The sequence below is a fragment of the Pinus tabuliformis genome, chromosome 6, assembly GCF_031772625.1.
Source record: "Pinus tabuliformis cultivar Carrire ecotype Pingquan chromosome 6, CPIR1, whole genome shotgun sequence".
Taxonomy (NCBI): Eukaryota; Viridiplantae; Streptophyta; class Pinopsida; order Pinales; family Pinaceae; genus Pinus; species Pinus tabuliformis.
Window position 1 is genome coordinate 1,705,382,883 of NC_142292.1, and position 12,822 is coordinate 1,705,395,704.

At 32.6% G+C, this 12,822-nt stretch overlaps 1 pseudogene; it reads right to left on the reverse strand.

The window, feature by feature from the left end:
• LOC149265554 (uncharacterized) overlaps window positions 1–12,062 on the reverse strand; it is a 70,032-nt pseudogene extending 57,970 nt beyond the window's left edge.
• Between the last annotated feature and the right edge of the window lie 760 nt (window positions 12,063–12,822).

Here is a 12,822-nt window from a genome sequence, read left to right on the forward strand (position 1 = left end):
AAGCAATCACTTTCACTTACTTTCAAAAAAAAAAATTCGTTTTTGAAAAAAAAAAGTTATATTTTTGAAAAAATAACTCAATTTTATTTTAAAACATCCTTTCAACTAACAATTCTTAGAAAATAACATCACCGAATATATATATATATATATATATATATATATATATATATATATATATATATATATATATATATATATATATATATATATATTATTTATTTATTTATTTATTTATTTATTTATTTATTTATTTATTTATGTAAGTACCCCAACTGCATAGTAATTTGGGGTCGGGGTCCCCATCCAACTAACTTCTATGCAAAAGTATCCCATCTTCCGACTACCATACCTCTGCCCTACGCGCAGGAACTTCTACATTGGGGTTGGGGTCACAACTACAACTAACTCGAACACATTTCTATCCCACCTTCCGACTACCCAACTGACTTCAACTTTAATTGCGTTTAAATATTGTTTCTGTGTTATTTTCGTCTCACCAATCACTTTCTTCTACTTTCTCGAAATCGCTTATATTTGTATTAAACCTTCCCCACTACCCCTTCATCTAACCTCACCTCCATGTGCATATATTATCACTCACTACAACGAAACAGGAAATTCATGCTAGATTTAGCACCATATTTTAGTGCATTTTTTTCTCAATTGGGATGAGCAGCCTCGCGCTAAATCTGGCTCTATTGTACATTTTTAAAGCGTCGTTTTATGTGCCAAATTTTGCATCTTTTATTATTCGAAATTTTGCTTCATTTTTTGCATCATATTTTGCACCAAGATTTACATTTGGTTTTACAATAGGTTTTGCTTCTAGTTTTGTGCCATTTTTTGCATCTATTTTTTCATCATTTGTTGTTTCTTGTTTCGTGCCATTCTTTTCTTCTTGTTTTGTTCCATTCTTTGCTTCTAGTTTTTTTGTTGTAATTTGCATGAATTTTTACACCATATTTTGCATTCAATTTAGTACCTTTTTTTGCATCCATTTTGTGCCAGTTTTTGCATCTAGTCATATGCCATTTTTTCTTCTAATTTTGTACCTATTTTTACATCTATTTTTGCGCCAGTTTTTGTGTCTCTTTTTGCACCATTTTTTGTATCCAATTTTGCATGATAGATTGAATCTAATTTAGCACAAAATTTTGCATCCATTTTCACACCATTTTTTTCTTTCACTTTTGCGTTTGATTTGTCTCCCTTTTTTGCATCCCATTTTGCACCATATTTTTCATCTAATTTTACATCATTTGTTGCATCCAATTTAGCATAAATTTTAAAACCATTTCTTGCATCCAATTTTGCATCCTTTTGAGTGTACAAATTTGCATCCTATGTTGAACCATCTGTTGTGTCCACCTTTGTATCCCATTTTGTGTCTAATGTTACATTCAATTTTGAGCCATTTTTTCTTCTACTTTTTCATAAGTTTTTTCACCAAGTTTTGCATCATTTTTTGAAACTCATTTTGCATCCAATGTTGCATCTCAATTTGCATCCAAATTTGAGCCATTTTTATACCCATGTTTGCACCATTGTTTCTACTTTTGAGTCCAATTTTGCACCATTTTCTATGTCCAATTTTGCATCCTTTTTGGTGTCTAATTTTGCATCATTTTTGGCATCCAAATTTGCATCATTTTTTTTTTCCACAATTTGTGTCCACATTTGCATCTCATTTTTCACCTAGTTATGAGTTTGAATTGTCATCTAGTTATGCATCATTTTTGGCATCCTTGGTTTCACCATTTTTTAGTCCCATTTTGCATCTTGTTTTTTGTCTTTTCTTACATCCTTTTTTGTGCCCAATTTTGCATCCTAATTTTACACCATTCTTTACATCCTAATTTTGGTGTTCATTTTTGCATCCTTTTTTGCTCCCAATTTGGTATCCTTTTGTATGCCCTATTTTGTTCCCTTCTTTGAGTCTAGTGTTGCACCTTTTTTTAATTCTACTTTAAAACCATTTCTGTGTCATTGTTTGCATCTTGTTTTGATGGCTATTTTAACATAAAATTCTACTCCCAATTTTGCATCCATGGTTACATCCACTTTTGGCTTCTTATTTAGAGTTATACTTTTATTTCCATTTATGAGCCCCTTTATGGGATCATTTTACTAATTTCAATTAAATAGTGAAATATATTACAGTTTCTAAATATCATTTAAGAATATATCACAATTCAAATTGATAACTTAATGTTTGTATACAAATTTAAGGGTAATTGACAACATTCATAAAAAAATAGCATCATATATAACACTTATCCATAAAAAAAATCATTGACAATTTTCAATATGCATATATGACTACTAAACCAACACCTATCATAGATATCATTATTCCAAGGTAAATTCACAACATTACATCCAAAAATATTAATATCATCATACATAATGATTCTCCATCAAAAAGCATTGACAATTTTCAACACATATATAAAATTACAAGATAATACTAATAATATCCTCATCATCTTTAATCAAATCAACTAAGATCCAAATGTTTGATTATCATATCAAAAATCTTTCATGAATATCAGTATTCTAAGGTAAATTCATAACATCCATCCAAAGATAGTAACATCATCATACATAATAATTCGCCATCAAAATAATGTTGATAATTTTCAATATATACATAAAATAACAAGATAATAATGATAATATCATCATCATATTTAATCAAATCAACTAAAATTCAATGTATGATTACCAAATTAAAATGTTTCATAGATATCATTATTCTAAGGTAAATTCACAACATCCATAAAAAAATAGGAATCTCATCATACACAATAATTCTTTATAAAACAAATGTAAATATTTTTCAACATATTCATAAGATAATAAGATAGTATCAGTAGTATCATCATCATTATTTGAATCAACTAAAATTTAAATGTATGATTACCATATTAAGACATCCCAACTAAATATCAAAAATAAGGCATGGCTAGCTAGCACCACGAAAATCATAATCAAGATCACCCTCATGATCATTTCCATGATCATCATCTTGGCCATATTGATAATATCATCAATGTCATCATCACCAACACCGTTGCGATCCTCATCATCATCGTCTTTGATATCTTATGTAAGCTCAACATATTTTGTATCATCATCTTTGCAGTCATTACCTATAGCGTTCTAGAAAAAAAATCAATATTACATGTTAGTACTAATTCCATAGCACAATGCATATTTTTGTTACAATTCTAACCATAAAATGAGGTAGGACATAATAACATTTAATAGTACTAAAAATAAAATGAAAATATGGTTTAAGATATATTGGAGATCCATCTAAGATTACACTCGTAATTCACATTAAGTAGTAGAATGATTTTTTAATGCATATGAAGTAGGTACCCATTTTTTCTTCATATTCTATTGTGAATGGTTATAATGATGTCCACGCATGATTGGTAAATTAAGAGTTACTGGAAGCTTTAATTCAAATTATAATTGTAATTCGGATTTAGAAATTGAAGAAATTTTAACAAAAAAAGAATGTCACATGAAAAATTAAATTGCTTTTAAAGAAAAATAAGTTGCATACAATACGAATGTCACATGAAATATTGAGTTTTTTTTAATGCTTGTACTTTCTCTATGATATAATGGATCCTAATGTTTGTTCAAGAACAAATTCTCACAAATAATTACTTCATTTTATCCATTATACCTAGTGACGACAATGCTTCCATTCAAATTATTTTGAACTCCCTAAATTATAATGTAAAAGAGAAATAAAATTTTGATTTCAATTTAGCTCTAAATCCAATTGATTTTGAACTTCCTAAACCATAAAAATTTTAAAAATAGTTTGATATTATTATGAGTTTAGCACTAAATACAATATATGTAGTGATGTAAGCAGGGGGCTTTCAACCAGACTAGGTTTAGGTGGAGTGAAAGGTAAGGTAAGGTGGGCATTCTACAAAACTTTAATTGGGAGGAAAGATATCCCTTGTCCGCTAGTGGTGGTTAGGATTTAAATGCGTGGAAATAGAGTTTGAAAGATGCCAACAAGAATTAAAAATTCTCAAGTTCATTACCTCTAGAGAGTGGGTTCATATTATATCTTAGATTATTGTACTCTAGCTGAAAATTGGGTAAGATGGAATTTTTAGAATTGGAATATGAACAAGAATGTCAAAAAAAATGATTTCTAGAGATATTGGGTTTGTTAGCACTAGAAAAAAATTATTAAAAACTTTTTATTTTAGTTCAAAAATAAAGTTCATCAATCTAGAAAATTTATTTCTAGAGTTATCGAGTCCATGAGAACTAGAAGAAATTTTAGTAAAAACTTTTTTATTTTGTTTAAAAAGAAAATTTCATTTCTATAGTTCCAACTCACAACCGCAAGTTCCAACACCGAACTCCAATTCCAACTCACAACCCCAAGTTCCAACACTAAACCCCAAGATATGATATATATCTATGAAGTACTAGTATGTGCTAGGAATACAAATATGGCTATAACAAATAACAGAAAGGGTAGACAATGAGACCTCTAGCTTATTTTTGATATTTTGGGCCTCATGGGCATAGTCCAATGTGCCGAGAGTTTCTTCAAGCTAGTAGAAATATGTTGAAACATTTTATATTGTGCAAGTCTGTGTCCTCCCACACAACGAATCATGTAACAGTCTTGTAAGTTTACTATTCCTGCACCCGTTTTCAAAGTTAGATACAAAATTATAGTATAATTTCATTCTCAATTACACTAAGGCTCAAACTACTTAAATTCCATAGAAAAACTAAGCCAAATATACTTGTAAGGAACATGTACAAGGTGCTCCACAAGAGCAGTAATAACATGACCTAATGTAAGTATGCTTTTGTTGATCTCCCCTACCTCCCTTGCATGGCCCTGTAGAAGTCATTAACTAAATAAAGATTATTTATCTGTCTATAGTCCCTCCTAGGATGTATGCAGTGTGCACTAAATATCTCACACATAATCTAGTTCAGTTATGAATATTTGATTTTATTTTTCCATGTTGTGTAGGCAGCAATATTTGACCAGCAGATTCCAACCTTGCAAACCATAATCTATTAGATGCCATTCCAGTTTATATACTAAGTAAAAAAATAAGCTTAAACTTAACCATCTACTAAAAGTTGGATAGTTTGAATGACCTCACCTCCCTAGCCCCTAACCGAGATATGTTTTCTAAACTAACAATATCAACCAAATTAAGCTTTTCGCATTTAATAAACTATTTTCCTTCTAGTGATTCTTCTTTGATATGAATTGTGAAAGAAAATAATGGATGGGAGCAACTGTAAAGAGAAAAAAAAACCATAATTAGAAGTTAGAACTAATCCCATATCTAACGAGAAGAAACAATGTGGAGAGGATTTACTTTACCTAGATTGCTTGTTGAGAAGTGTTTTTATTGTTTGTCACTTAGCAGAGCCTCTTTTGAGTAAAGTAAATATTGCATTCACCCTGGTAACTATTTCTTCCTTAAGGCCTCACACAAGTACCACACCTTTTGCATCATCCATCAATGCTAAGGGATTTCATTGTTTATCATCTAACATAACCTTAGATATCTCATCAGGTGCAAGCAAGCTAGTGATTTGTTCATTGTACAACTCCAAGAAGGTGACATTGTATTCAGCATTTTGGCTTTCTACAGTGTCAAATATTTGCTTAACACCCTTGGAATCACACTAGTATTGGATAGAAGCTCCCCATTTGGTGCAATCTACAGATGTAATGGGTACAATGGTTATACCTCCATCATCAAGTTTCCACCTAAGGCCAATATATTGCTAGATCTGAAAAGACCAGCATTTTAAAATTAATGACAACAAATAAATTAAGTGCAATTTAATAGGTGCTCCTTGAGGATGTTGTGCTAGAAAACTAGTTAGAATTATTCAGTCGTGAATTCAAACAAGCCTTTGCAATAAAAAGTATGAATTGAAAAATAGTAATGTAGCAATTTATCAGATAATTGAATGTAGCCCCGGGAATCATTAAAAAATGATCCTCACATAAAAGCATCAAAACTTACTATTGACATTTTCCCTTCACCTTCCATGGTGTAAGTGTTTCATGTGCCAGCTTTTCCATAAGGCAAAGATTGTGTAATTGAAACCTTATAATACTTCATTTATTATTGAAATGAAAAATTGATCATAGAGATCCTTTTTTTGTGTAGATGGACGAAATACCTACAGTTTATGAGATTTTCGTGTAGCTAAATTTGCAAAGACAGGGATATAGTAATATTTATATTACTTAATGCCAGGCTTTATAGTACATCCAAAAACTTCAACGAAAAATGGGATGAATATGCTTCAAGATGAATTTCAACAAAATATTCACTTTGTTCAGTGGTTAATTATTATGCATCTGTGAAAATATTAATCGGAAATTAAAGTAGGAATTTTCCATTTTTAGTGGGAAAGTAGGTCAAGGACATAAACTACAAAAAGAAACAAATTCTTACTTACAAAAACAAATTAATACATATAGGTAAAAAAATTAACATACAATATTAAAAAAATGAATATTATGTGTAATTAATCAAATGAAATACATACAATCTATACACAGATGGATTACGCAACATTTTTGCACTGAAATGTTCAACACACGTTAACATTACCTCATTAGGATCAATAAAAAATTAGAAGTATTATAAAATATTAAGCCTAACACTTACTAACAACTAAAACATATCAACTAAAAATTATAACAAAAAGTACAACATATCTAAAATTCAAATCATGTCAATATTTTATTCCTATAAATACATGAAATACTGGAAGCTTTGAGTCATAATCTAATCATTTAATCCTCTCCCCTGAACTAAATTATTAATAATATAGACCCTACCTCTCTTTAAAGAGGAAGCTAGGGTTGTACACTAAAAATAACCTAACCCTGAGCACCTAGGTTAGAATGTTCATTCTACATGCATACATGCATGAGCTTCCCTTCTAGAGAAATGTGCCTACACTAGAGTAGCCTACCCATGCACCTCACCTTCACGCTCTCCTTGGGATCAACAACCTACCTTTGTAAAACCTATTTAAATTTATTTTCCTCAAACTGGAAAAGCAAACCATAAATAGAAAAACAACTCAGAAAGAGAAATTAACTAAAATAGAAAATTGAACTGAACAGGAATTTTCTAAATCTGGAAAAAAATGAATTGAAGGTGACAAACATGGAAATAAAATAAGATTGAATCATGTATGTGACCTCTACTCCCCTACTTAATTTTGCCTCCCTCACACTTTGTTGCACACATGGTCCCAAGTATAATATTGTACGGATCTGTTGTTGTACTAACTTATTTTTATGTAAACCAAATTCTTGGACACATTCACAAGTTCCTATTGAACTAGCAAGTGTGCCTAGGACAAAAAATATAACACTCTCTCTTACCAAAAAAATATTATCTTCCAAATAAAAGATTCTCTTACTGCATCACAACCCCCCCCCGCCCCGCACTTGGGGCTTGATCAAATTGTTGAATTCCTATAGAACTAAAGAAACATGAAGCTAGATCATTGTTTATGTCTATACTATAAACACTCTTTGGAATCTTCAAGGTGAAAACCTTTGATATAAGAAATACTACATCAGCAACCTACCAACATCCTTTGCCCTTCATGTCAACTTCACTAATCAATGTCTTCCCATGCCACAACATGAATTTTTATAGATTTCCTATAGTTACAAACTCATATGTATACATGGCCAAAATAATTTTATCAGATCTATCAAATAAATAAGTGGCATCTACACTAAATTTATAAAATCCCAGCATGAATACAAACACATTGATACCAAAATCCAAAACTAGTGATGCATGCATCAGCCCATCCAAGGCAAATCCCACTTCCTCATAGAATCCTTAAACCATTGGAGTAAGAGTCTCATCAAGGTCAACTCCCTATCCCTGAGAGAATCCTTTAGTAACAACCTTAGCTTGGAATTCTTCCATACTCCTATCAACTATAATGAAGGAATCAATCATTGATTCCACAAATAATTTTGTAATTGTCTGGTCGGGGCCAAAGGAATTCTCTTCCATCTTGGTATTGTACCATACTTGTTCAACCATATCCATGAATAGGCTGCAAAGGCCACTTTTTTAGTTTTATGGATGTTGTATTCAATGGTAACTTGATGACCATCAAACTCAATCAAATACTGTAAATATATCATGAAAGAAATTGAAAGAAAGATCTTCATTAAATTAGGAACATATAATATAGAAATTAACTCAAACATCACTTTAAGGCATCTAGAAAGACATGGAGGCCAATCCCTTAACATGATATGTGGCATACTCCGCATGCTTTCCTCCCACAAGCCCTATGTATCAAGGCTCCATTGCACACATTCCACCTGAAACCAGAAACTATGTTTCATGGAAATACATGACACCATAGAGAAGGGAGTATCAAGCTTGGCAGTCGGCTCATTCACACTTTAAGCAACTACACTTCCTACTAAGTCACATGACATAGGAAATGGAAATATAAGTGTCCAACATGAGACACGATGACCTCATTTGCAACATACAAAGAATATATATATGAGTATGTGGAATTCACTATTTTGTGAATTCCACATATAAAAATGAAATATAGACAAAGATTCAATTTCTTTTAGAATTTAGAAACTAAAACATTTACTATTTTACATGACAATGATACGTATTCAATCATACAAATTTTTCTCTTAAGTCCATTCTCTTGGTAAATGATGTTTTTTCCAACATTTGTTGTTATTGGAACCCCACTTCCAATAGATGGAGCACTAGAAGACCCTGAAGAAAATGAAGGAAGGTAGATAACATTGTTGGGGGAATTCCTCCCTTTCCTTTGACCTTTCCTAGTTTCCATTGATGATTTAGTCATGATTTTTGTGAAATGAGGAAGATAATGTATTTTTGTAGGAAAAACTTGGCTATTGGTGGACAAATCCACTTTCTCAACACTTGGACTAAACTAACAATGCCCTAAGTTGCATTCCAAAATGTAATGACCACACATTGTCACATATGATCACAACATCATCCTCCATATATTCAACTGGCCTTCTGTCTGTAACAAGTTCTAACAACAACACCCCAAATCCATACACATCATATCTTTCATTTATCTTAAGGCTCTGACAAGAAAATTCGGGTGCCATATATCCTAATGCACTCTGTATTTTTCTACTAAGAATGTATCTATCAAGCATGGGAAACAACTTTGCAAGGCCATAATTTGCAACTTTAGGGTTGCAATTCTCATCGAGCAAAATATTGATGGATTTTATGATATAGTGTATGACTGGTAGTCTACAAGCATGGTGAAGATGTGCAAGCCCCATTGCACTCCTCATAGCTATATTAAACCAATTTGACCAACTTAACGGGGGATATATTTGGGATATTTCATGGAGTTGACTATACAAACTTCCACTTTGAATCTAGTCATATATAAGAAGCTATAATTGAGGTGTACAATAGTAGCCTTGCAAATTCATTATATTTGGATGCTTGACTTTGTGCAAAAGTTTTATCTCCTTCTCAAAGTATTCTTGTGATTTAACCAAATTTGAAACCATCATATTCTTTATAGCAACTACTCGCTCATCTGCTAGGACTTCTTTGTACACAGTGTCAAACCCTCCCCTTCCAAGTTCACATTCTTCGTTAGTCAATGCAAGAGCACTAGTCATCCAATCCTCAAATGCATAAACAGAGGTGGGTGTAAACATAACTATTTTTCCTAGAGGTATATTAGTGGATGGGGACTAAGAAAAGCTATCAAGCATAAGATTCATCTATTTTGAATCAGACTATGCTTTTACATTTAGGATAGTCACATCAACGACACCAAATGAAATCGTAGTTGCTACAGATATTGCAATTATTAAAAAAACACTTCTCCACGTATTACAATTATTTAGATATTATTGCAATCGTAGCTTCTACAGATATTACAACTTCATTACATCTATATTTAATCACCTAAATTCCTCCTCTGGTTGGACTCCTGCTTGTCTTTGGATTTAGAACTATTGACTTAGGCATAACCACGGGACAAGTAACATTCACTCCCAGTCCACATAGGCCTGCAATTCCTTCGAAAGAAGTCCTCTTTAATGTGTTAAATATACAACCTATTGGTATCCTCCCTTTAAGTTTGTTGTGCGAAATTTTTACCCATAATAGATGACCCAAATTCCCTAATTGCTAGGGTAATTCTCTAGTAAGATTGTTCATTGCCAAATTAAGCTTTATCAGTCAACTCAACTTGGATAATTCCTTGGGTACATTTCTAGTCAAACTATTATTCACCAAGCTTAGCAAAGCCAAAGATGAACATTAGCCAATTTCTATAGAAATTTCTCTAGATAAGAAATTTCCATCAGTTGCAACACTGAAAGAGCACTGGCATTACCAAGTCTCACAGGTATGGCTCCAAACATATGATTGTAACTTAGATCCAAAGACACCAATGACTTCAGATTACCAATCTCCGACGGAATCTTGGAGGCGATAAGGTTATCTGACAAGTTCAATAGCTTTAAATTGGAGCACTGAGTGATTGATGGAGATATTTCCCCACTCAACCTATTGTGTGACAAATCTAGTTCTTCCATAAATTGGTATAATTTTGTGAACCAGCTTGGAGAATGCTCCCAGTGAGAAAATTCCATGACAGATATATGTTTTGTAAACCCAACTGAAACAACTCACCAGGAATGCTTCCAGTAAATCCATTCCTTCTTAAATCAACCGAGTAAAGCCTACTAGCACCTAGTAAATATTCTGGAATGGGTCCCGAGAGCTTAATACATCATATATTGATGAGCCTAACATTCTACAGGGAGGACATGGAGGGAAGCTATCTAGTGAAATTGTTACTTTAAAAATCTAGATACTCGAGGTCTCTCAAGCTTCTTATCCATGATGGGATAGTTCCCACAAACAAATTATTGCTAATGCTAATAGATGAAACAAAATTCAACCCTTTCGAGGAATCTAGAAGCCCACTTGAAGACAAGTTATGGCTGAAACCTAAATTTTTCAAAAGAGATCAGTCACCTAAATCAGCTCGAAAAGGGCCAGAAAAGTTGTTATTGTTGAGATGAATCTCTAGAAGACTACTGAGACCCACAATACCCACAAGCACAGCTCCTATAAAGGAACTGTGGGACAAGTCCAGTGATCTTAGATTTTTCAACGACCAAATTGACCCAAGAAGATACCGACACAGTTAGTTTGGAGACAAGTTCACTTTTGTCAAAGTAGAACAAGAGCTTAGGCTAGAAGGAAGGGCACCTTAAAACGCATTGTGGGAAAGGTAAAGACACTGAGTGTATCACATTGTTGAAAGAGTTGGGTAGGAATTGCACCAAAGAACGCATTGTGATTCAAATTCATGATTTTATGGCTAGGAATCTACACCAGATCTGCACTAATATTGATATCACTAGAGAAATTGTTATAGGTAAGAGAGAGTGTGTGAACAGACTAAAGCCTAGTGAGACCTATGTCGAGCACCACTTCTATGACTCTTCCTATTTTTTGGTTGCACACCACACCTACCCACATACATGCAATGTCATCATCCTCATTCAAAGAAGCAAAGGATGACTTTTATCGTGTAAGTCTACCTTGAAAACTATGAGTCCCAAGACATCGTCGTTCACATCAAGTCCAAACTACTTAGAGAAACCATCAAAAATACTACAACTTCCAACATAGTCAAATGCAATAGGCTACCCATCAAAGATGGCTACTAATATTATCACTTTACAGCTCTCAAAGAACTAAAAACTTGCATTACCTTAGGGACTTGTTTCCTTCCACATGCTATAGTTCCACTAAGTGTAAGATTTCGTTCTTTCAAATTTGGTGTTATTTTCATATTCATTTTCTTTAATTTGTTTTTGTTATCTTCAAATACCTATTTTTGATTGACTGGGATTTTTGTATACCATCTAATTCAATATCAAAACTCTGTTCCCAGGCATTCTCAAAAACAACAAAGAGGATGGCCATTTTTATAGAAGTTGCCTCTACAACATGAATTAAACTATGGAGAACTAATTGATTTAGGGGTAAGATAATGCTAACGTTTTATGGGTGAAGATGGTAACATCATGAGTTTTTCTTTATATGCACACATACACATCAATATATAATTGACTTAGCATGTAGAATGTTCTTTGAATACCGGAAGTGTTGTGTGTGTGTGTTTGTGAGAGAGAGAGAGAGAGTTATTCATGATTTAATGAAATTTTTAGGCTGCTAAAACTGAAGATGAATCGAAACGATGTAAGAACATAAACAATTTTAATTGTTATTGTTGTCAACTTGAAGAGTATGTGAGTTATTTATCCTTCCCATTTAAAACTTGTATTTATTTTGAGTTTGTTTAATTATATACATATACCTGGAAATTGCCCAAATAATTCAATTCTGAATGGTTACGTCCTCCACAATGGGTTCTAATTTGATGTGAAAAATGAGATTGTGCCATCTGGGTGGGGCTTCCTACTACAGATCCACTAGACCATACTCTCCTTGACTCATTAATTATTGAATATTTTTCCCAACAACTTGTTGTTGCTTGAGCAGTGGTTAGTTCTTCGTTGGCAATTTCTTGCTTAACTTGTCATCCTTTTGAAGTTTCAGCCGAGGCGAATTGTAGTGAATTAGCAGGAGATCTCTGTTTTTTGATATTTTCTGATATCTTTGGAGTTATTAATGTACATACTTTTGATAAACGTGTATGATCTAAGGTTCAAATATTGTAGAA